General features: G+C 43.0%; 1 long non-coding RNA gene across 1 annotated transcript; it reads right to left on the reverse strand.

Annotated features, from left to right (window-relative positions):
• Positions 1-7255: 7255 nt before the first annotated feature.
• On the reverse strand, positions 7256-20496 carry LOC109941443 (uncharacterized). Its single transcript, XR_002264078.2, has 2 exons — positions 12911-20496; positions 7256-12807 (listed from the first exon to the last, which is right to left on the reverse strand). It is a non-coding gene; the product is annotated as an uncharacterized lncRNA (long non-coding RNA).
• Between the last annotated feature and the right edge of the window lie 1520 nt (positions 20497-22016).

Below are 22016 nucleotides of genomic sequence, written 5' to 3' on the forward strand. Positions count from 1 at the left end.
CTATTTGTTGAAAATGGGAATTCACTTGTACTTACATATGAAAAAATGGGAAAATGCATGCATACACATATTGTTTTCTTAAAGATATGTATAGCAGCTGATCTTTCCTTTCTATGTTCTATACATAAGTTCTGTGCTACTGTTTTCCGTAATCTTGAAGGGCACCTTGCAATATGTGGATGTGGCAGCCTTGATTATTATCGGAAGTGAGCAGCAAAAATTCAGACTTAAACATATTATCCAGTTGAGAAGCATGAACAATATGAACGAAAGAACATGTAAAATGATAAATGATGTCGTTTCCTGTGTGCTAAACATGGTTTCAAAGGCATCGCCTAGACGTCCAGGCGGCCAAAAAGTCTTGGCGTCCCCGTCGCCTAGCCAAGAGTCAACAAGAGAGGCAAGAGGGGAGGGGAAGAAGCCTAGCAGACTTTGGGGAGCGGGACCGGCGGCGCAGAACTCGGGGGAGTACCGAGCTCGATGGAGCGGCGGCGCAGAACTTGGGGGAGTGTCGAGCTCGGGGGAGTGTCGAGCTCGGGGGAGCGGCGACGCTGAGACTCGGGGGAGCGCCACCGAGCTTGGGGGAGCAGCGATGTTGTGATGTGGACGAGCTGTGATGTGGACGAGCGGCGATAGTGAGATGGGAGCAACCCTAACCGAAGGATATATGGGTTGCCTGTCTGGTGGGCTGGGCCATCTCTTCTACCCCTTCCTTCTTTTTTTCTTTCTCCCTTTTTCTTTTTCTTCCTCATATATGTTGCTGTTCTGTCATTTCTTTAATTGGTAAGGCATCGCCTTGCTCGCCTTAGTAAGCGCCTAAGCGTCCAGGCGGTGGCCCAACGCCTTGTCTCGCCTTACCGCCTTAAGAACTATGGTGCTAAATTTTGCTCTAAATTCAGTTGTTGTCTTGCCAAATATCTGATGAGTCAGATTTTGTTATTTTGGTCAACACCTGCTTTGGAAAATTGGACAGAATGTTTGTTATGGTCACTAGATCGGTGAGGGATTGGAAAGGGGTATCGGAAATGTCGGTCGGGGGCCTCTGCCCACGGCCAAGCAAGAGGAGGGTTTCTCCCTTCTAATTATTGCCTACTTTATTTCTCATCCATTGATTACATAAATAGGCCGGCTGACCGCCCCTGTCTAGCTAGAGATTCTTATCTCCTTAAAACTCTCCTAAAACCTCTCAACAAACTAACTGATAACCTTACTAAATAATCTCAACTAATCTCCTAAATAATCCCAACTAATCTTCTAATCTTATCTCTAACTATCCTTATCTAATCCCCTTGGATGGCCCATGGCTACTACTGTCGCAGGTCCTCTGTGGACCTCATTAGACCCCTGACACTACACCCCTCCTGGACAAGCAGCTCGTCCTCGAGCTGCAGCATGACGAGTGCTCAAAGATCGAATCTACTTGAGCCAAAACCAAACACCTAGAAGACAAGCCTTTTATATCTTGGCTTATCTTATTATTCTGAATCTGAATTTTTTATGGCCCCATAAGATAAGGCGAGCACGTTCCGTGCATTGGACTTGCACGTGTGCAGCCATCTGGATCCCATGGACAACATCTGGACGAAAGGGGAGCACATGGATGGGCACCTGGAATAGGCCGCAACAATAACCAGCGGAGGCACCCTCGTGGCGGCCGGTAGCGGAACGCGGTGGCACTAAACAGTGCGCCCTTGCCGATGACGAGAGGAGTGTCTTCCCTACCGACACTGCCGTAGAGTTGAAGTTCGTCGCCTATGGGACACATACCATGCTCGCACTTGGAGATAGCGGCACCGGGCCGCTGCTGATGGCCGACCGACAGGGCGAGGTCGCGCCCCCGTGTGCCGAGGTCAACCGTCACCAAGGCTGCCTCGAGCATCTGTCGGCGCATCTCTTGCACTCTCCGTCGTGCAAGGAAGCCACGAGCAGCAGCCTATGCCCACAGTCGCCGACGTCTGGAGCAGTGCAAACAACGCCAGCTATTGCTGCTCATGTTGCACTGCTGCCTTGATTTGCAGCAGCCTGTAGCATCCCAAAAATTCAAATCCTGAAATTTTCTCAAACTTGCTCTAAATTCAAAATGAATTTCAAATTTTGTTTCAAAATGTTTGTTTGCAAGTTGATATCAATAAATAAATTATAGTGGTCTATATTCTCTCCAAAATCCTACTCAAAATATCCTACAAATATTTCACCAGTAATCACCCTCAATTTCTTTTCAGAAATACCGCCCAGATATTTCCCTAGTAATCCCCTTCAAGTTCTTTCCAGAAATACTGTCCAAATATTCCACCGATATATTTCCAAGTATTTTCCTCTTGAGAAATACCTTCAGAATCATTTTTCAAGTCCCTATAAATATTTTCTTCATAACTTTCCTCATGCTCATACGTATACGTATGCCTCCGGTGTCATACGGTGAGCTCTACAAGCTAATTACACTCATACAAGACAAATCCATGCTAATCTCCCACTAATCCTCTCATCCTCCCACTAACCCTCTCATCCCTCCCCCTAATCCCCGCACCATAGCTATAAATAGAGGGGCAAGGGCCTCCTCTCATCCCACCCCAAGCCATTTCATGGCAACTCTTCCCCCCCACACACCCACTCCATGTTCCACACAAGCACACACTAGCACAAGGATCGTTCGGTCGTTCTTCGATCGTTCGTCCCCCTGTTCTTAGTTTGTTCGCTCGTTCGTCCGATCGTTCGATCGTTCATGGTTCGTTCGTCCGATCGTTCAAACGTTCGTCCGTTCGTTCGTCCAAATAATCTTTTTCCTGTCGTTATGCTGCCGAAATTCCGATCATTCGTTCGTTCTATCATTCGATCGTTCATCGTCCGTTCATAGTTCCTATTCATCGTTTATCGTTCGTTCATAGTCCCTATGCATCGTTCTTCCATATAATCTTTGTCATGTCGTTATGCTGTCAAAATTCTGATCGTTCGTTCGTCCGATCGTTCGATCGTTCGTCCGTTCGTTCGTCCAAATAATCTTTTTCCTGCCGTTATGCTGTCGAAATTTCGATCGTTCGTTCGTTTAATCATTCGATCGTTCATCGTTCGTTCATAGTTCCTATTCATCGTTCGTTCATAGTCCCTATTCATCGTTCTTCTAGATAATCTTTGTCCTGCCGTTATGCTACCGAAATTCTGATCGTTCGTTCGTCCAATCATTCGATCGTTCGTCCGTTTGTTCATAGTTCCTATTCATCGTTCATCGTTCGTTCATACGACTATTCACCATCACTATTCATCGTTACTATTTATCATCGTTACTATTCATCGATACTATTCACCATCATTACTATTTATCGTTACTATTCATCGATCATCCGATCACCCCAGATTTCAACTACTCATCCATCATGTTGTCCGGTCCACCTAAGACCAGCCAGACCCATATTCCAGTCATACAAACTCCGGTGACTGTGATTTTCCTTCCAGTAGGGAACTTCCCATCTGGTCACTCATCCCAGGTTTCTCCAAGTTGAGCACACTTAACTTTGAGATTCCTTCGAACCAGGCTCCCAAACTCAGATTCCAATAATTCTTGTTTCTAAATTCTTATCAAACTATTTCCTATCCAACCATGTCATCCCTTAAGCATGGTCCATATTCCAGAAAACTCCCAAAATACTCTTGTCCCATATTCTGCCTATAACTCTCCTATTCATATTAAGTCAGACGATTCATTCGTCATTATTCTCACCAACAGTGAACTTCACTGTGCTACACCACATACACCCAGCTATAAATACACCCAGCTACCCTCTCCCTCTCCACACACACTCAACACCCTCAGTCAAGGAAAACACCCTACCCACTCAGTTACGCCGCTCTTCCGGCTACACGCATAGTGTCGCTTCGCCTACAGTCCACCCTCCTGGTAAGCACCTCCGCTCCACCACTAGTAGTATCTCAACACCACATGACACAGATTCTACTCAAGACTCTACCCATTCATGTATCGCTATTCTGACCACTATACTAAATATTTGTTGGTATACTTGCTTGTTTGTATGTTTGCTTATTCATGTTGCATAGTTTTCGAAGTGTTCATGCCATCTCGTGGAGGCCAGATCTGCAAGTCTACGCCAGGCAGTGGAGATAGAAGCCAGTTCCGCGAGCTCCCCTTCCCCTTCGCCGAATAAGCACGACAAGCTCACTGGATCCCTTTGATGCATAAATTACCTATGATTTTTCAACCACAACCCTCAGTCTGTTATTTTATGCATGATATGATTTTGAGACAAGTTATTATGGCCACCCAAGCCGCTTGCCGCAATCAATCATTGATATATTTGTTATAAATGATTTGAGAAAAGGTGTGAGTTTTCAAAAGAAAATGCTTTTCAAAATGTGTATGATGAAGGGTTTTCACCCTTATCACCTTGTGAGTGGGATAATCAAGGACTCCCTGGTTTAGGGGAGGGCCTAAGGTGATGGCTCAGCTGGTTTAGGCGTGAGCAGAAGGATTGTCCCCTCATATAAGGACCGGTTTGTCATCCTTCACTACTTGTACTCATGATAAGTACAACCACTCGAGACTGTGTGGGCAGTCACTCAATCTGAACTCGTACGGTCCAACCCCAGGGTTATGAAGGCTGGGGAGCACCGGGAGGATAAGGAGGGGGGAAAGTTTTGTCCGGTTTGGACATGGCGGTGACCTGACTCCTTCCGGTATAACCGTTAAGGTTAGGACGTGCGAGGAAAGAAAGAGATTCGGATTCTGGTCTCACTAGCTATGGGATCGCAGAGCCAGACTAGTGGGTAAAGTGTACCCCTCTGCGTAGAGTTTGAAAACCTATTCGAATAGTCTGTGTCCACAGGAATGGACGAGTCTGGTGTGGTATGGCAATTAGTGTTTTGTTTTTTAAAAAAAGGTGCTTTTGAGAAAAGTGATTTTTAAAAGGTCCGACGGTTGAGCCGTGAGCTATGGTGGACGAGAAGTCCAGTAGCTGTTTTTGAAAAAGAAAACCAGTGGGAAACTGCTGAGATACCTGGATGGTTTAGTCCAGGGGATTTTGTTCTATATTGAAAAACTTCTTACTCCTTTTGGAGAGGATACGCTTTGCAAAATACAAAATGTTTTTCAAAACAACCCTGCATAAAATATTGTTGTTTCTGTAAAATATCCTGAGCTCCACATATTCCATGCATTATATCTGATTTCCCCATTCCGCGGGTGAAGGTGGGCTGCTGAGTACGTTTGTACTCACCCTTGCTTATTTGTTGTTTTTCAGAAAAAGGAGATCGAGTAAGAGTTACGACTGTTCCCAACCTTGCCTGTGGCTGTTGGAACCGCCGAATTGCTTCGCTGCGTATATCGGGCTGCTTCCGCCCCACTCTGATGATATGTCCCGAGTTGTGGACCAACTCTTAAAGTTGTCGCCACCTTTATAGGTTTGTCTCGTTTAAGCAGATCTGGAATCATCTGATGTATAAATGTGTTTACTAGCCTCCTAGGACTAGTAAATGTATCACATTTGAGCAAGAGGAGGGTTTCTCCATTCTAATTCTTGCCTACTTTATTTCTCATCTATTGATTACATAAATAGGCCGCCGCCCTTGTCTAGCTAGAAATCATTATCTCATTAAAACTCTCTTAAAAACTCTCCTAAATAATCTCAACTAATCTTCTAATCTTATCTCTAATTATCCTTATCTAATCTCACTTAGATGGCCCATGGCTGTCGCTGCCGCAGCCCCTCCGTGGGCCTCCTTAGACCCCTGGTAATGTTGCTCAACATATTGAAGCCTTTACTTTAAATAATATGTCCTAATATTTTCATGTAAGGCAGCAAAAAACTAGTGGTTCAAATTAAGTCTCCTAAGAACATTTCAACATGAGTTTCAGACAGCACCAAGTGTCCAACTAAGCTAATAAAAACATATATAGGTCTCTGTAAACTTGTTAAATGTACTACTTGAGATCGGTTTCATTATGATAACTTAATAAATAATCAATATTATTTAGCCATGCTAAATGTAATTTTACGTGTGACAGTAAGAAAACATCAAGTAACCTGACGGAAAAAAACTTCAGGTGAGTTTGTACAAGAATTCACATGACTTCTAATACTAGCGTATATGGAAACTTTAGGCCCAGGTCCCAGCTATCAAGATTTCAAAAGTAAAACTATGAACCAAGGAATGCATCGTTGAAGCCTAGGTCCCGTTCTTTTTAAAGACCCAATTTCAAAAACAAAAATATCTAAATAGTATCGGCTATAGCTATTAATCTTATGTCTATTAATTTTTATGTCTATGTCTATATTTAAATATAGACTTAATAACCATAACAACAGGGGCAGAGCTCTCAGTGTGGCAAGATATAGCGTCCACCATACTTTGATTTTCTAGTGAATTTACCTCAAAATCATGTGTACCATAAGCACATAGAAGGATATTAAGTTTCGCTGTGAAAAACTTAGCATCGTCGGCCGGAGGAAGAACAAAAACGCATGTACTTTAGGAGCCGTCCGTTACCACCATTACCAGACCTCTAGGGTATGGGCCCTTTGGCCTTTGCTTGGCACATTGACAGTTAAACAGAAACACATGTACTTTACGATGGATTTGGGTGCTGGTTTAAAATTACGCACCGCATGTACTTTACGATGGATTTGGGTGCTGGTTTAAAATTACGCAACGCATGTACTTTACGATGGATTTGGGTGCTGGTTTAAAATTACGCACCGCATGTACTTTACGATGGATTTGGGTGCTGGTTTAAAATTACGCAACGCATGTACTTTACGATGGATTTGGGTGCTGGTTTAAAATTACGCAGATACAACACGGATAGGTTTAGATAGACTTCACATGTCTATGGGCCCTTTGGCCTTTGCTTGGCACATTGACAGTTGAACTGAAACACATGTACCTTACGACGGATTTGGGGATTTAGGTGCTGGTTTAAAATTACGCACAGATAGGTTTAGGTAGACTTCACTGATGCGATTGCGGATGGGTTTTTATTTTACCCAACCCGAATCCAAGAGGTTTAGGTAGACTTCACATGTGTAATTGCGTGTAATTGTGGATAGAGTTTTACTTCACCCGACCCGAATCCAACCGACCCATTACCATCCAACCGACCCATTACCATCCCTCCTAGTCCCTAATAAGGACTCAGGCGGTCAGGTAGCTTGCTGAATAGAGTTTTGTACGTGCATACTTCGCTGAAGATTAGAGGTATCCATTGGTTCGAAGATCAACGAAACGGCTTCAGGTAGCTTGCTGTGCCTTGAGTTCTTCAGCGCGTAATGAGATAAATAAACTTGTTCAGCACTCCTAAAAAGGACTTGATAAATAAACTTGTTCAGCACTCCTTGAAAAGAACTTGCATGCAGTCTCCAAAACAACTAGTATTACTACCACTACCAGGCTACCAGACACGGCTGGAGGCATGACTGTACTGCCGCTTGATGATTAGGTTACGCCCTCTGCGCTCTGAGTCTAGCTGTTTTGACCAAACAACATTTCTTCCCGGTAGCCTGATGCCAATTATGGGAGTGAGAAACACTGCAGTTCCCTCCACATTTCTCATCCGGGCTTGGACCGGCAAAGGCAGTGTTAAACCGCAAACAAACAACAAATCAGGAAATACAAACAATTACACAAAGAAATCGTGTTCCCAGACATAATTTGAAAAAAAAAACAAATCGTATAACCGGTTCTGCGTCGAACATATTAGTTGAATGGTCAGAGCACTTGTATACCTAATTCGAATAACCTAATGATCTCGAGGACTGAACAGCAACAGGAACCAGCTTTAATAAAAATCATACCATCAACAAAGATCCATAGAAATTTGAGCAAGTGCAAAGCTAAAAAAACAGCCAGTGTACAATGTACACTCGTGCAATCTTATGTACAGTTAAGACTTCCAACATCCTAGCTTGCATGACCAAACATATCCTAGCTAGGTTAAGGTACTATTGTCATCGCCAATGTTACCTGGACAATTTTGCAAGGACCTAACCAAATGCAATCCTAGTGTTAAATTAGCCTAACTACTCAATCACCATTATAACAAGATGAATGAACATGCTAATTTGGAGATAGTACAGAATTACAGAAACAGAAGCAATCATATCCTAGCTTGCATGACCAAACACCAAGCTGTACAGATGACACAAATGGAACCAACCATTCAAGTTCACTCAAGGTCAAGATTCAAGAAACCCAGTTGTAACAGATTTAAGCAAGCACTAAGCTTCCACTGACTTTAGCACAACCTTATTTGATCTATAAATTAGGATGAGTCAACTTGAACCCAAACTTGTGATAAATTGAAAATCCATGTATATAAGGCACTACTGCTAGTCCACGACAGAAATGGTCAAACAATAAGCACATAGAAGCCAAGTTTGTTCAGAGAGATTTTCTTTTGGCATGCACAGAAGCACTAACATCCTTTCTTGACTTTCATAAACAATGCAGTCAACAGCCTTATACTAATAATGCATAACTGAACCAGTAAGTGGACTAGGGGTTATACCACAGAAAGTAAAATTAGAAGCAAACCAGAAACTAGATTAAACATTAGTAGGGGTCCTAAAAGAAAATTTGGGTATTTGGGACCATAAAGAATACGATGCACATATGCTCAAGTACCTACAATTTCAGTAACAAAACAATTTTGCTCAATGAAGGTATGTATGTCAAGAAAGAGTTCTTGCTGGATATCAGCGCAAATAGTGGACCTGAGCCATCAGATGAGGCATGCAGATTAATAAGGACAGCTTCAAAATAAAGGTAGTGCAAAGGAGTAGCCTAACCTTAGCTCCAAATGGATCCAATTTCCAATGTAAAATGGCAGTATGAGCAAAGAGTATTTGAGTGCCTCCTCACTCCTAACATCCAAGCATTAATTCTCTCAAATAACTGGAAACCAAGCAAACCACCAAAAATCCAAATCAAACAATTGAAATGGAAAGTGATATGCAGTCAATATTCAGGAACAGTAGTTAGTGCAATCTCTGGACAATGTATCGTCTCGGTTGTGATCATGTAGATCATATAACTATAGCATGGAGGATTCAAAGCATCTGAAACAGTAGATCAGTCCAAGTAATCAAGCTTCAATACACACTATGCACACTATCTGAAAGTTCTCTGGCTAGCAAAATTGAAGGTACTAAATTTCAGAAGATAGGCACACATTATGATCAGGATCAGACTGAACTTTAAAGTTTCAAGTGCAAAACCTACATTTACTAAAGAGACCATCTATGATGATTTGTCTATTTTGGTTCAGTGATAGGCTTAAAAAACCTTCAAATTCAAGGCAAATCAAATGGCCAATGGAACAGGGATGGGCTTTGAAGACAGCACCGATGGTTGGAGATTCTATCTCAGCTTCTGTGTGCCACACCTGCACAAACTTGAAAGACTGGTTGAAGAAAGTAACTGGATAGGACTGTTGGCAGAAATGAAGGATTAGAAGCATCCTTGTAATTTAGATTGTTGCAGCACAAAGAGCTACTGGTTGAAGAAAGAAACTGGATAGGACTGTTGACAGAAATGAATTAGAAGCACCCTTGTAATTTAGATTGTTGAAGCACAAAACAACTCATAGGCGTTTTGTAAATTAGATAAGTTTAGTACTCCCCACACATATTCCGTGTGACAAGCCCATGCAAAAATATGAGAAGGCCTGCAACAATGACCCCAATCATTATCTACTTCCAGGTAGTAGACACTGAACAAACACAAAGTTTAGTACTCCCCACACATATTCCGTGTGACAAGCCCATGCTAAAATATGAGAAGGCCTGCAACAATGACCACAATCATTATCTACTTCCAGGTAGAAGACACTGAACAAACACAATGAGTTAAAGGTTGTTGTAGGTTTGAATAGATCTGGATCCTTCTGTGCCCATGCAAGTATCCCACCTAGAGATCTGCAATCAGCAAGACCAACCTCTGGTAACTATCCAATTGATAGTGAGAACAGAGAACACTTAAACAGCACGAACATTCGTCAAATAATGTGGGATAGGAAGTCCAATCATCCGCCAACAAGTTCAACTGCAAAGTCCTATCTCCATTGCGATGCCTCCAAAACTGCAGATTACAATCGAATCATTGAAGGTAGCCTACAAGTGAACTAACTTTAGAAGAACATTTGACATATAGGATGGGTTTTTTTTTTGAACAAACAAGGAACCCTGAAGAGTTCAGAACTTATTATTGCTGACGCAGAAGCAGAATCGAACTCAGGCACCAATCCATCCATTTACAATCCAGTTGCTGGAGAAGAACACCAGCCCAAAAATAAGAAACAACAAATTCAAGAGTACCAATAAAAGAGAGCATGCCCATGAACTTAGTCCAGTCAAAGCTTCAATCTACGTCCAAAACATCACCTCTGTTGCCTCTACATTTTTCCAATCAAGGACAATCAAGTTTAATTAATCGGGTGGCGATCTTCACGCCACCATGATCATAAGAATAGCCATGTAACAAATCAAAACCAACGAATTTAAGCAAACCTCCACCCTTCAACGGATCTCTCCATAACCAGAGGACCTTTCCTTCCGCATCTAGGAGGACAAAACCAGCAAGGACCTTTCATTTTGCATCTAGCCAGACAAGCTCTGCAGATTCACTAACCAAGCATTAAAGGGAGCCTATGTGTGCAGTTAATTTTCAAAGATCATTGACAGGAGGATGGTTAGTGAACAAACAACTCTGAACATTTCCAAACTTCTGATAGCAAAAGCAGAAGCAGGATCTAACTCGCCTCCAACCCATCCATCCAAAAATCGAGTTGCTGGAGAAAACCACCATCCCAACATAAGAAATTAAAATGGCAGCGGATAGAAATCTAAGAATATGAAGAGCGATAGGTAAATTAATTCAAACGATCTTATCGCCGATACTATGAACTCGAGTCGAGTCAAGGCCTTAATCTACTTTCCAAAACTCGGTTGCCCTTGCAGATCCAACCAGCAACATTTCCAATCAGCAGATAGACATTTAAGGATGTGAAGAACGATAGGTAAATTTATCCAAACGATCTCATCGATGATACTACGAACTCCAGTCGAGTCAAGGCCTCAATCTACTTTACACAACTCTATTGCCCCTGCAGATCGAGCCAGCAGCATTTCCAATCAAGCTTAGAGCAAGTCTGGTTCTAATAATATTCGCACCAATACGATGATATCAGAATGAGAAACGACGAGTGAGCCATAAGCAAACCTCCACCCTTCAACTGATCTCTCCATAACCAGAAAGGACCCTTCTGCATCTGATGAAGTTTGAGGACAAACAACCAAAAGGCCACAAGTGAGATCAGTCGTTAACATAAGAACGAAGGTCTCCAAATTCACATGGTGCACAAGCTACGACTGCGCTATTTGATTCTGATGGTACCACACCAGGGACAGACAATTGAGCCTGAAACCACCAAATCCATGTCCAAGTGACAAAACCAATGAACCGTTGGATCTAACAGAATACTGACCTGCCTCCGAACTTGGGCAAACAGATCGCCACACGACACCACGACGAACCCCCAACACCAGATCGGACCCAATCCTGCAACCCACGCACAGAGAAAACGAAGACGAAACAAGATTCGACACAAAAACTAGACGGGTTGCAGGAAAAAACAAACTACAAACCCAACCAACCCTGCCACAACTCAGGCTCACTCCCCGGGTCGCAGGAAAGCGGAACGCCCCAAAGGGATCTGCGAGAGCACAAAAGCGCAACAGCAGCAGAAGAGATCAGCCAGAGAAGAAACTGACCCAACTCGAAGTCGAAACGGAGTGTACAAAGAAGGAAGAAATGGAAAACGCAAACGCGCCGAGATGAATAAACGGAGAGCGAGGAAAATCCACCTCCAACCTGCACCTCTAAAGGACACAACCACATACTATGATCATTTGATATACAGTACCAAATAAATCCAGATTACAATCGAATCATTGAAGGTAGCCTACAAGTGAACTAAATTTCGAAGAACATTTGACATATAGGATGGTTTTTTTTGAACAAACAAGGAACCCTGAAGAGTTCAGAACTTATTATTGCTGACGCAGAAGCAGAATCGAACTCAGGCCCCAATCCATCCATTTGCAATCCAGTCAAAGCTTCAATCTACGTCCAAAACATCACCTATGTTGCCTCTACATCATTTTTCCAATCAAGGACAATTAGGCTTCTAATTAATCAGGTGGCAATCATCACGCCACCATGATTGACATAAGAACAGTCATATAACAAATCAAAACCAACGAAAGTAAGCAAACCTCCACCCTTCAACTGATCTTTCCATAACAAGGCGGACCTTTCCTTCCACATCTAGGAGGACAAAACCAGAAGGTACCTTTCATTTTGCAGCAACACAACCGGAATCCATCTGATTGGTTGCCGTAGCAGCGTAGCCAGACTGCTCGACATGAGCCAGGATAAGTAGCACCCGATTGAGCTCATGCAAGTCATATTTGTTTGGTTGTTTGCACAAACTCATGCATACTAGATATAGACTATGTTTGGTTGTGTAAATTAAAACATAAGGGTACATAAATAAATGTTCAAATATATATAAGTATCAATGGTTTAGTTTTGTTCATAAAAATCTTAGAAACATAAATATGAAATTAGTTTAGTAATTAAATCGTTTAATTAAAAGATATAATAAAAAACAAATTAAAATAATATTTTGTATTTGGCGCTGCTGCATGCGGGCGGCAAGCTTGGAGCCTGCACGCGCCAATACGCGCTCCACCGGCGTATCTGTGGAGCCTGGCCGAATGACATATCTTGCATCCGATGAGCCTGCATGGGTAGAGAAGAGAACCAAACAAGGCTGGATTTAAAACTCCACGCGTGCAGTTGCACAACGGCGTGCTCCAACCAAACAGTCGGAATGATTTCTGACCTGCCCCCAGTTTTAAATATCAGTTCTTCGCTACAGGGATTTTTGATTGCCAAACTTACCCTACAACCACATGTAAAAGCAACCACAACATAGATAAAGCTAGACAAAAGCATCCACAGAAATCCCAAACCAAAACAAGTATCGTGACCGTTGGACTACCAATTATTTGAGCCAAATGATCTGCAGACACAGAAATTCCAGCAGCACAAGAATTAAAGCTCCAGTCGAAGCATATAGCATGATAAAGCAGAAACAAGTTTGATTAAATGAAAGTTGTAGGGCTGTAGTTCTACCAATATCTGCTTAAATCTCCCACATCCCAAACTTGCCCAGTGACTTCTATCGCTGCAGATTAAATAAGAATTATCTGAATTTTATCATGGTTCATATACTAGCATTTTGTAAATTGGATAAGTTTACTCTAAACATATTCTGCGTGACAAGCCCACCCAAAAATATGAGAAGACATCTATCCATATACAATCCAGTTGCTGGAAAAAAAATACTAGCCCGAATATAAGAAACAAGAAATTTGAGTACCAATAAGTGAGAGATACATATATCCAAACGATGTTATCGGCATGCCATGAACTTAGTCCAGTCAAAGCTTCAATCTACGTCCAAAACATCACCTCTGTTGCCTCTACATTTTTCCAATCAAGGACAATCAAGTTTCTAATTAATCGGGTGGCAATCTTCACGCCACCATGATTAACATAAGAATAGCCATGTAACAAATCAAAACCAACGAATTTAAGCAAACCTCCACCCTTCAACGGATCTCTCCATAACCAGAGGACCTTTCCTTCCGCATCTAGGAGGACAAAACCAGCAAGGACCTTTCATTTTGCATCTAGCCAGACAAACTCTGCAGATTCACTAACCAAGCATTAAAGGGGGCCTATGTGTGCAGTTCATTTTCAAAGATCATTGACAGGAGGATGGTTAGTGAACAAACAACTCTGAACATTTCCAAACTTCTGATGGCAAAAGCAGAAGCAGGATCTAACTCGCCTCCAACCCATCCATCCACAAATCGAGTTGCTGGAGAAAACCACCATCCCAACATAAGAAATTAAAATGGCAGCGGATAGAAATCTAAGAATTTGAAGGGCGATAGGTAAATTAATTCAAACGATTTTATCGCCGATACTATGAACGAGTCGAGTCAAGGCCTTAATCTACTTTCCAAAACTCGGTTGCCCCTGCAGATCCAACCAGCAACATTTCCAATCAGCAGATAGACATTTAAGGATGTGAAGAACGATAGGTAAATTTATCCAAACGATCTCATCGATGATACTACAAACTCCATTCGAGTCAAGGCCTCAATCTACTTTACAAAACTCTGTTGCCCCTGCAGATCGAGCCAGCAGCATTTCCAATCAAGCTTAGAGCAAGTCTGGTTCTAATAATCTTCGCACCAATATGATGATATCAGAATGAGAAATGACGAGTGAGCCATAAGCAAACCTCCACCCTTCAACTGATCTCTCCATAACCAGAAAGGACCCTTCTGCATCTGATGAAGTTTAAGGAGGACAAACAACCAAAAGGCCACAAGCGAGATCAGTCGTTAACATAAGAACGAAGGTCTCCAAATTCACCTGGTGCACAAGCTACGACTGCGCTATCTGATTCTGATGGTACCACACCAGGGACAGACAATTGAGCCTGAAACCACCAAATCCATGTCCAAGTGACAAAACCTCCAATCAAGCTTAGAGCAAGTCTGGTTCTAATAATCTTCGCACCAATATGATGATATCAGAATGAGAAATGACGAGTGAGCCATAAGCAAACCTCCACCCTTCAACTGATCTCTCCATAACCAGAAAGGACCCTTCTGCATCTGATGAAGTTTAAGGAGGACAAACAACCAAAAGGCCACAAGCGAGATCAGTCGTTAACATAAGAAGAAAGGTCTCCAAATTCACCTGGTGCACAAGCTACGACTGCGCTATCTGATTCTGATGGTACCACACCAGGGACAGACAATTGAGCCTGAAACCACCAAATCCATGTCCAATTGACAAAACCAGAAAGCCGTAGGATCTAACACAATACTGACCTGCCTCCGAACTTGGGCAAACAGATCGCCACACGGCACCACGACGAACCCCCAACACCAGATCGGACCCAATCCTGCAACCCACGCACAGAGAAAACGAAGACGAAACAAGATTCGACACAAAAACTAGACGGGTTGCAGGAAAAAACAAACTACAAACCCAACCAACCCTGCCACAACTCAGGCTCACTCCCCGGGTCGCAGGAAAGCGGAACGCCCCAAAGGGATCTGCGAGAGCACAAAAGCGCAACAGCAGCAGAAGAGATCAGCCAGAGAAGAAACTGACCCAACTCGAAGTCGAAACGGAGTGTACAAAGAAGGAAGAAATGGAAAACGCAAACGCGCCGAGATGAATAAACGGAGAGCGAGGAAAATCCACCTCCAATGTCCTGCACCTCTTTTCGATAAAGGAGACTTTATATTAAAAGGTTACAAAGAGCGATACATCAAGAGAATACATAGTCTTGGTACATAAAGGACACAACGACATACTATGATCATTTGAAATACAGTACCAAATAGATTTGATATACAGTACCAAATAGATCCAGATCTTGTGCTTCACTACTGCTATACCAGCAATATCCATAGAGGGCAGAATGTTAGCCAACCATTCAGATCTGAAATCACTGGAAGCAAGTGATGAAACCAACACAACCAGAATGACTTCTGACCAGGGCCCAGTTTTAAATATCAGTTTTCGCTACAGGGATTTCCAATTGCCAAACTTACCATACAACCACATGTAAAAGCAACCAGCCAACCACAACAACATAGATAAAGTAGACAAAAGCACAGAAATCCCAAACCAAAACAAGTATCGTGACCGTTGGACTACCAATTATTTGAGCTAAATGATCTGCAGAACAGAAATTCCAACAGCACAAGAATTAAAGCTTCAGTCGAAGCAGAAACAAGTTCGATTAAATGAAAGTTGTAGACTGTAGTACTGTAGTTCTACCCGTATCTGCTTAAATCTCCCACATCCCAAACATGCCCGGTGTCTTCTATCACTGCAGATTAAATAAGAATTATCTGAATTTTATCATGGTTCATATACTAGCATTTTGTAAATTAGATAAGTTTACTCAACACATATTCCGCGTGACATGCTCATCCAAAAATATGAGAAGACCTGCAATAAAGGCCCCAATCATTATCTACTTCAAGATAGAAGACACTGAACAAACACAAGACCACCTGGAGATCTGCAATCAGCAAGACCACCCTCTGATAACTATTTATTTGATAGTTACCACTTAGAACACTTAAACAGCATGAACGTTCATCAAATAATGTGGAATAGGATAAAGTCCGATCAATCATTCACCGACAAGTTCAGCTGCAAAGTCCTATCTCTGTGGCGATGCCTCCAAAACTGCAGATTACAATCAAATCGTTGAAGGTAGCCTACGAGTAAAATAAATTTCCACAGGATAGGATGGTTTTTTGGACAAAAAAAGGGAACCCCGAATAAGCAGAATCGAACTGACTCCAATCCATCCGTATATAAACCAGCTGCTATAATCCAGTTGCTGGAGAAGAACACCAGCCCAAATATAATAAGAAACAAGAAATTTAGGAGTGCCAATAAAAGAGTAGGTACTAGGTAGCCTATGAGGGAAGTAGGGAACTAAATTTTCCAAGAACATTTGACAGGATATGGTTATTATTGAACAAACACAGGAAACAAGAACATTTGACAGGAATAGCTCAGACTTATTATTGCTCATGCAGAATGCAGAATCGAACTTAGGCCCCAATCCATCCATATACAATCCAGTTGCTGGAAAAAAAACAACCTCCACCCTTCAATCGACGAACGTAAGCATAGCTCGACCCTTCAACCAAACTCCACCCTTCACCCTTCAACCGACCTCTCCCAAAACTACAGATTCACTAACGAAGCATTAAGGGAGCCTATGTGTGAAGTTAACTTTCAAAGAACATTGACAGGAGGATGGTTAGTGAACAAACACAAGGAACTCTGAACAATTCCAAACTTCTGATTGCACAAGCAGAAGCAGGATCAAACTCGCCTCCAACCCATCTATCCATGAGTTGCTGGAGAAAACCATCACCCCAATGTAAAATTGCAGCGGATAGAAATTTAATAATATGAAGAGAGGTAGGTAAATATATCCAAACGATATTCTCGCCGATGCTACGAGCTCCCACTCCAGTCAACACCTCAATCTACTTCCAAAACTAAGTTGCCTCTGCAAATCTAGCCAGCGTCATTTCCATCAAGCTTTAGAGCAAGTCCGATGCTAATCTTTGCACCATGATATCAGAATGAGAAACGATGAATAAACCATAAGCAAACCTCCACCCTTCAACTGATCTTTTCATAACCAGCAAAGACCCTCCTTGCATCTGAAGTTTAAGGAGGACAAACAACTCATATCAGATCCAATCCTGCAGCACATACGCTGAGAAGGCGAAGATGAAACAAGATCGACACGAGAACTAGACGAATTGCCGGAAAAAATAAACCGCAAACCCAACAATCCCGCCACCGAACGCAGGCCCACTCCAGCGTGGCACGAAAGCTGAACGTCCCAAGGGGATCTGCAAGAGCACGGAAGCTCAACAGCAGCAGAAAAGATCAACCGGAGTAGAAACCGACCCAGCTCGAAGTCAAAACAGAGAGTACAGAGAAGGAAGAAATGGAAATCGCAAAGGCGTCATGGCGACGAATGGACAAAGGGCAAGACAGGGACATGCGAGGCGAGGCACTTGAATAGCAACATCGACGCGAAGAGATGAAAAACCAGAGTGCGAGGAAAATCCACCTCCAATGTCCTCCCTGCATCTCAAACCTTGCTACTACTACACCAGTGATATCATTGGACCAGCGATATCATTGGAGCGCCAGAATGTTAGCCAACCATTCAGATCTAAAATCACTGAAAACAAGTGATGGAACCAACGCAACCGGAATGATCTCTGACCTGCCCCCAGTTTTAAATATCAGTTCTTCGCTACAGGGATTTCCAATTGCCAAACTTACCCTGCAACCACATGTAAAAGCGAGCACAAAAATGTAGATAAAGCTAATCCCAAACCAAAACAAGTATCATGACCGTTGGACTACCAATTACTTGAGCTAAATGATCTGCAGAACGCAGAAATGATAGCAACACAAGAATTAAAGCTTCAGTCAGAGCATATATAGCATGATGAAGCAGAAACACGTTTGATTAAATCAAAGTTGTAGTTCTACCCATATCTGCTTGAATCTCCCACGTCCAAACATACCCAGTGCCTTCTACAACTACGAATTATACGAAATTTCATCATGGTTCATATACTAGCATTTTGTAAATTGGATAAGTTTAGTACTCAGCCCATATTCCGTGCGGCGTGACAAGCCCATGCAAAAATATGAGAAGACCTGCAATGAAGACCCCAATCATTATCTACTTCAAGGTAGAACACACTGAACAAACACAGTGAGAGTTAAAGGTTGTTGTAGGTTTGAATTGATCGGGTTCCTTCTGTGCCCATGCAAATATCCCACCTAGAGATCTGCAATCAGCAAGACCGCCCTCTGGTAACTATATATTTGATAGTTACCACTTAGAACACTTAAACAGCATGAACGTTCATCAAATAATGTGGGATAGGATGAAGTCCAATCATTCGCCGACAAGTTCAACTGCGAAGTCCTATCTCTGTTGTGATGCCTCCAAAACTGCAGATCACATTAGGATCATTGAAGGTAGCCTACGAGTGAACTAACATTTGACATGATAGAACTGTTTTTTGAACAAAAAGGGAACCCTGAATAGTTCAGAACTTATTATTGTTCATGTAGAAGCAGGACCAAACTCAGGCTTCAATCCATCCATATACAATCCAGATGTTGTAATCCAGTTGCTGGAGAAAAACATCAGCCCAAATATAAGAAACAAGAAATTAAGAGTACCAATAGAAGTGTGAGAGATACATATATCCCAACAATGTTATCAGCATGTCATGAACTTAGTCAGGTCAAAGCTTCAACCCAGGTCCAAAACATCACCTCAATTGCCTCTACTGCATTTTTCCAATTAAGGACAATCAAGCTTAGTCTGGTGGCAATCTTCACGCCACCATGATCAACATAAAAATAGCCATATATATCAGATCAAAACCAAGGAACGTAAGCAAACCTCCACACAACTCTGAATTGATATATCCCAAAACTGCAGATTCAGTAACGAAGCATTGAAGGGAGCTTATGTGTGCAGTTAATTTTAGAACATCTACAGGAGGATGGTTAGTGAACAAACACAAGGAACTCAGACCAATTCCGAACTTCTGATTGCTTAAACAGAAGCAGGATCAAACTTGCCTCCAACCCATCCATCCATTTAATCAAGTTGCTGGAGAAAACCATCACCCCAATGTAAGAAATTAAAATTGCAACGGATAGAAAATTAATAATATGAACGGCGATAGGTAAATATATCCAAACGATCTTCTCTCCAATACTACGAACTCCAGTCCAGTCAACGGCTCAACCTACTTCCAAAACTATGTTGCCTCTGCAGATCTAGCTAGCAGCATTTCCAATCAAGCTTAGAGTAAGTCCGGTGCTAAATGCTAATCTTCGCACCAATATGATGATATCAGAATGAGAAACGACGAATGAACCATAAGCAAACCTCCACCCTTCAACTGATCTCTCCATAACCAGCAAAGACCTTCTTGCATCTGAAGTTTAAGGAGGACAAACAACCAAAAGGCCACAAGCGAGATCAGCCGTTAACATAAGAATGTACCGAAGGTTCTCCAAATCCACCTGGTGTGCAGGCCACAACTGCACTATCGGTTTCTGATGCTACCGCACCGGGAGACGATTGAACCTGAAACCACCGAATCCATGTCCAAGTGACAATTTCTGGTGGTACCACACCGGGAGACGATTGGGCCTGAAACCACCGAATCCATGCTTTCCAAGTGACAAAACCAATGAACCGTCGGATCTGACAGAACACTGACCTGCTTCCGAGTTCTGGCGAACATGACGAACTCCCAACACCAGATCGGATCCAATCCTGCAACCCACGCGATGAGAAGACGGGACGAAACAAGATCGACACGATGACTAGACGAACTGCACACGATGACTAGACGAATCGCAGGGGAAAAAATAAACCGCAAACCCAACAACCCCGCAACCGAACAAAGGCTCGCTCCCCGCGTCGCACGAAAGCGGAACGCCCGATGGAGATCTGCGAGAACAAGGAAGGGCAACAGCAGCGGAACAGATCAGCCGAAGTCGAAACCGAACCAGCTCGAAGTCCAAACGGAGACAGTATAGACAAGGAAGAATTGGAAAACGCAAACGCGCCGCGGCGACGAAGGGGCAAAGGGGAAGACAGGGGGACAGGTGAGGCGCTTGAACAGCAACACCGACGCGAAGAGATGAAAACCAGAGCGCGAGGGGAATAAACCATCCGGTGGGCGCTATTTATGGGCGAGGAGAGGCGGTGGAGGAGCAGGTCTCGCGCCAGACGGAGATGAATCCCTGGCGGACACGGGACGGGCGGGTGTTTGTTTTGGCGCTGCGCTGGCGTGCGCGGGGACGTTGACTGTCCGGCAAAGCACGGGTAAAGACCGCGTCGCTACGAACGAGCGGCTGGCAGCAAAAGGGGTTGAATCGGTCGGTTGGTTCCGGGTAGTTCGTTCGTGGTTGGCGTCTCGGCAACGCGGCGATATTTTTGGGCGGTTCACGTGGTGATGGTCTCATGGTAGGTCCGCCGGACCTGGAAATTTCCAGGCGCGTCGGGAGTTTGGGGTAGATAATCAAAGAAAATCACTCTTAAAAATCAGTTTTAAGAAGTATTTAAAAAATTAGCGGATAGATTTAAATGTACTAAGCTAATAGTTAGTGGCCAAAATTAGTTAGGGACATTTAGACACCCTATCTAATATTTCAGATATTAGTTATTTTTAGCAAATTAGCTACTAGTTAACTACTATTTATTAGAGCACCTCCAACAGACCCAATAATTATCCTTCGCTCGTAAAAAAACCATGTGAAAACCATAACCAACAGTCTCGCCATCTTCCTCGCTTATCTATCCCCTTGTCATCATGTTGCCTTCGCTAGGTACCTTTGCCGAGCGCTTGCAACTCGCCATCTCTCGTCGCTCGTCATCTCTCGCCCTTTCGCGCGCCATCTCGCCCTCACGCTCCTGATCCTGCGCGTACAGCCTGCGTCGTCGCTCCGTACTTCCTGCGCCGCTGCCTGCAGCTTGCGCCACGTATAGCCCACACTGCCGCATTTTTTCTCGCCCCTCTTTCGTCCATGTACAGGCCGCCACGTCCTCATGCAATGGAGGTTTGGGAAAGTCTTCGTACTTCTCCATTTGCAGCAGGAAGAATGCAACGAGATGCAGTTCAGACGAAGGAAGAGTTGGATGTATCTGGTGTGGGATCGACGATGCGACGTCAGGTGATTCATGTCACAAGCTTCGACGACCAGATGCCAGAGGATGTGCCCAATGCTACACAATACGACGGTGAGGACACATACACTGGTGAGATGCTTATTAAATTAATCAATTTAGTCTTCAGTTTCAGTACGCACGAACAGAGGCAACATTACAAATCAATCTGTTGTATTGCATTATTCATTGGTAAAATATGTTGTTTTCATCATTTATGTATCAAGAGGCCATGATGCTTCCTTTGCTATTACTACGTTCTCGAGGCTGTGTTCTTGAGGTCATGTCAAAATGATTTTGGTCTTTGTATTGGTTTGTGTTAATTTATTTTTGGACGGCATAAGTTGTATTTGTTTAATATAAACTGATGAACAATGAAGCCAGAAAGCTGCTCTCGTTTCATTCAATGGCTTGCTTGGCGCTAATTTAATTTCGTTTGGAAAAACATGACTACATTCCTTTTCAATTGATCAGAGCAATTCAGGCTTTGAGTCTCGACGACACTATACTGCGCCTGGCTGTCGAGCGTGTTGCGTGAATTGTCCGCACCTTCAGCTAGAAGATGCACCCACGTCAGGCACCATCCATCGCCTGC

This window comes from Zea mays, chromosome 8 (assembly GCF_902167145.1).
Source record: "Zea mays cultivar B73 chromosome 8, Zm-B73-REFERENCE-NAM-5.0, whole genome shotgun sequence".
In the NCBI taxonomy this organism is placed as follows: Eukaryota; Viridiplantae; Streptophyta; class Magnoliopsida; order Poales; family Poaceae; genus Zea; species Zea mays.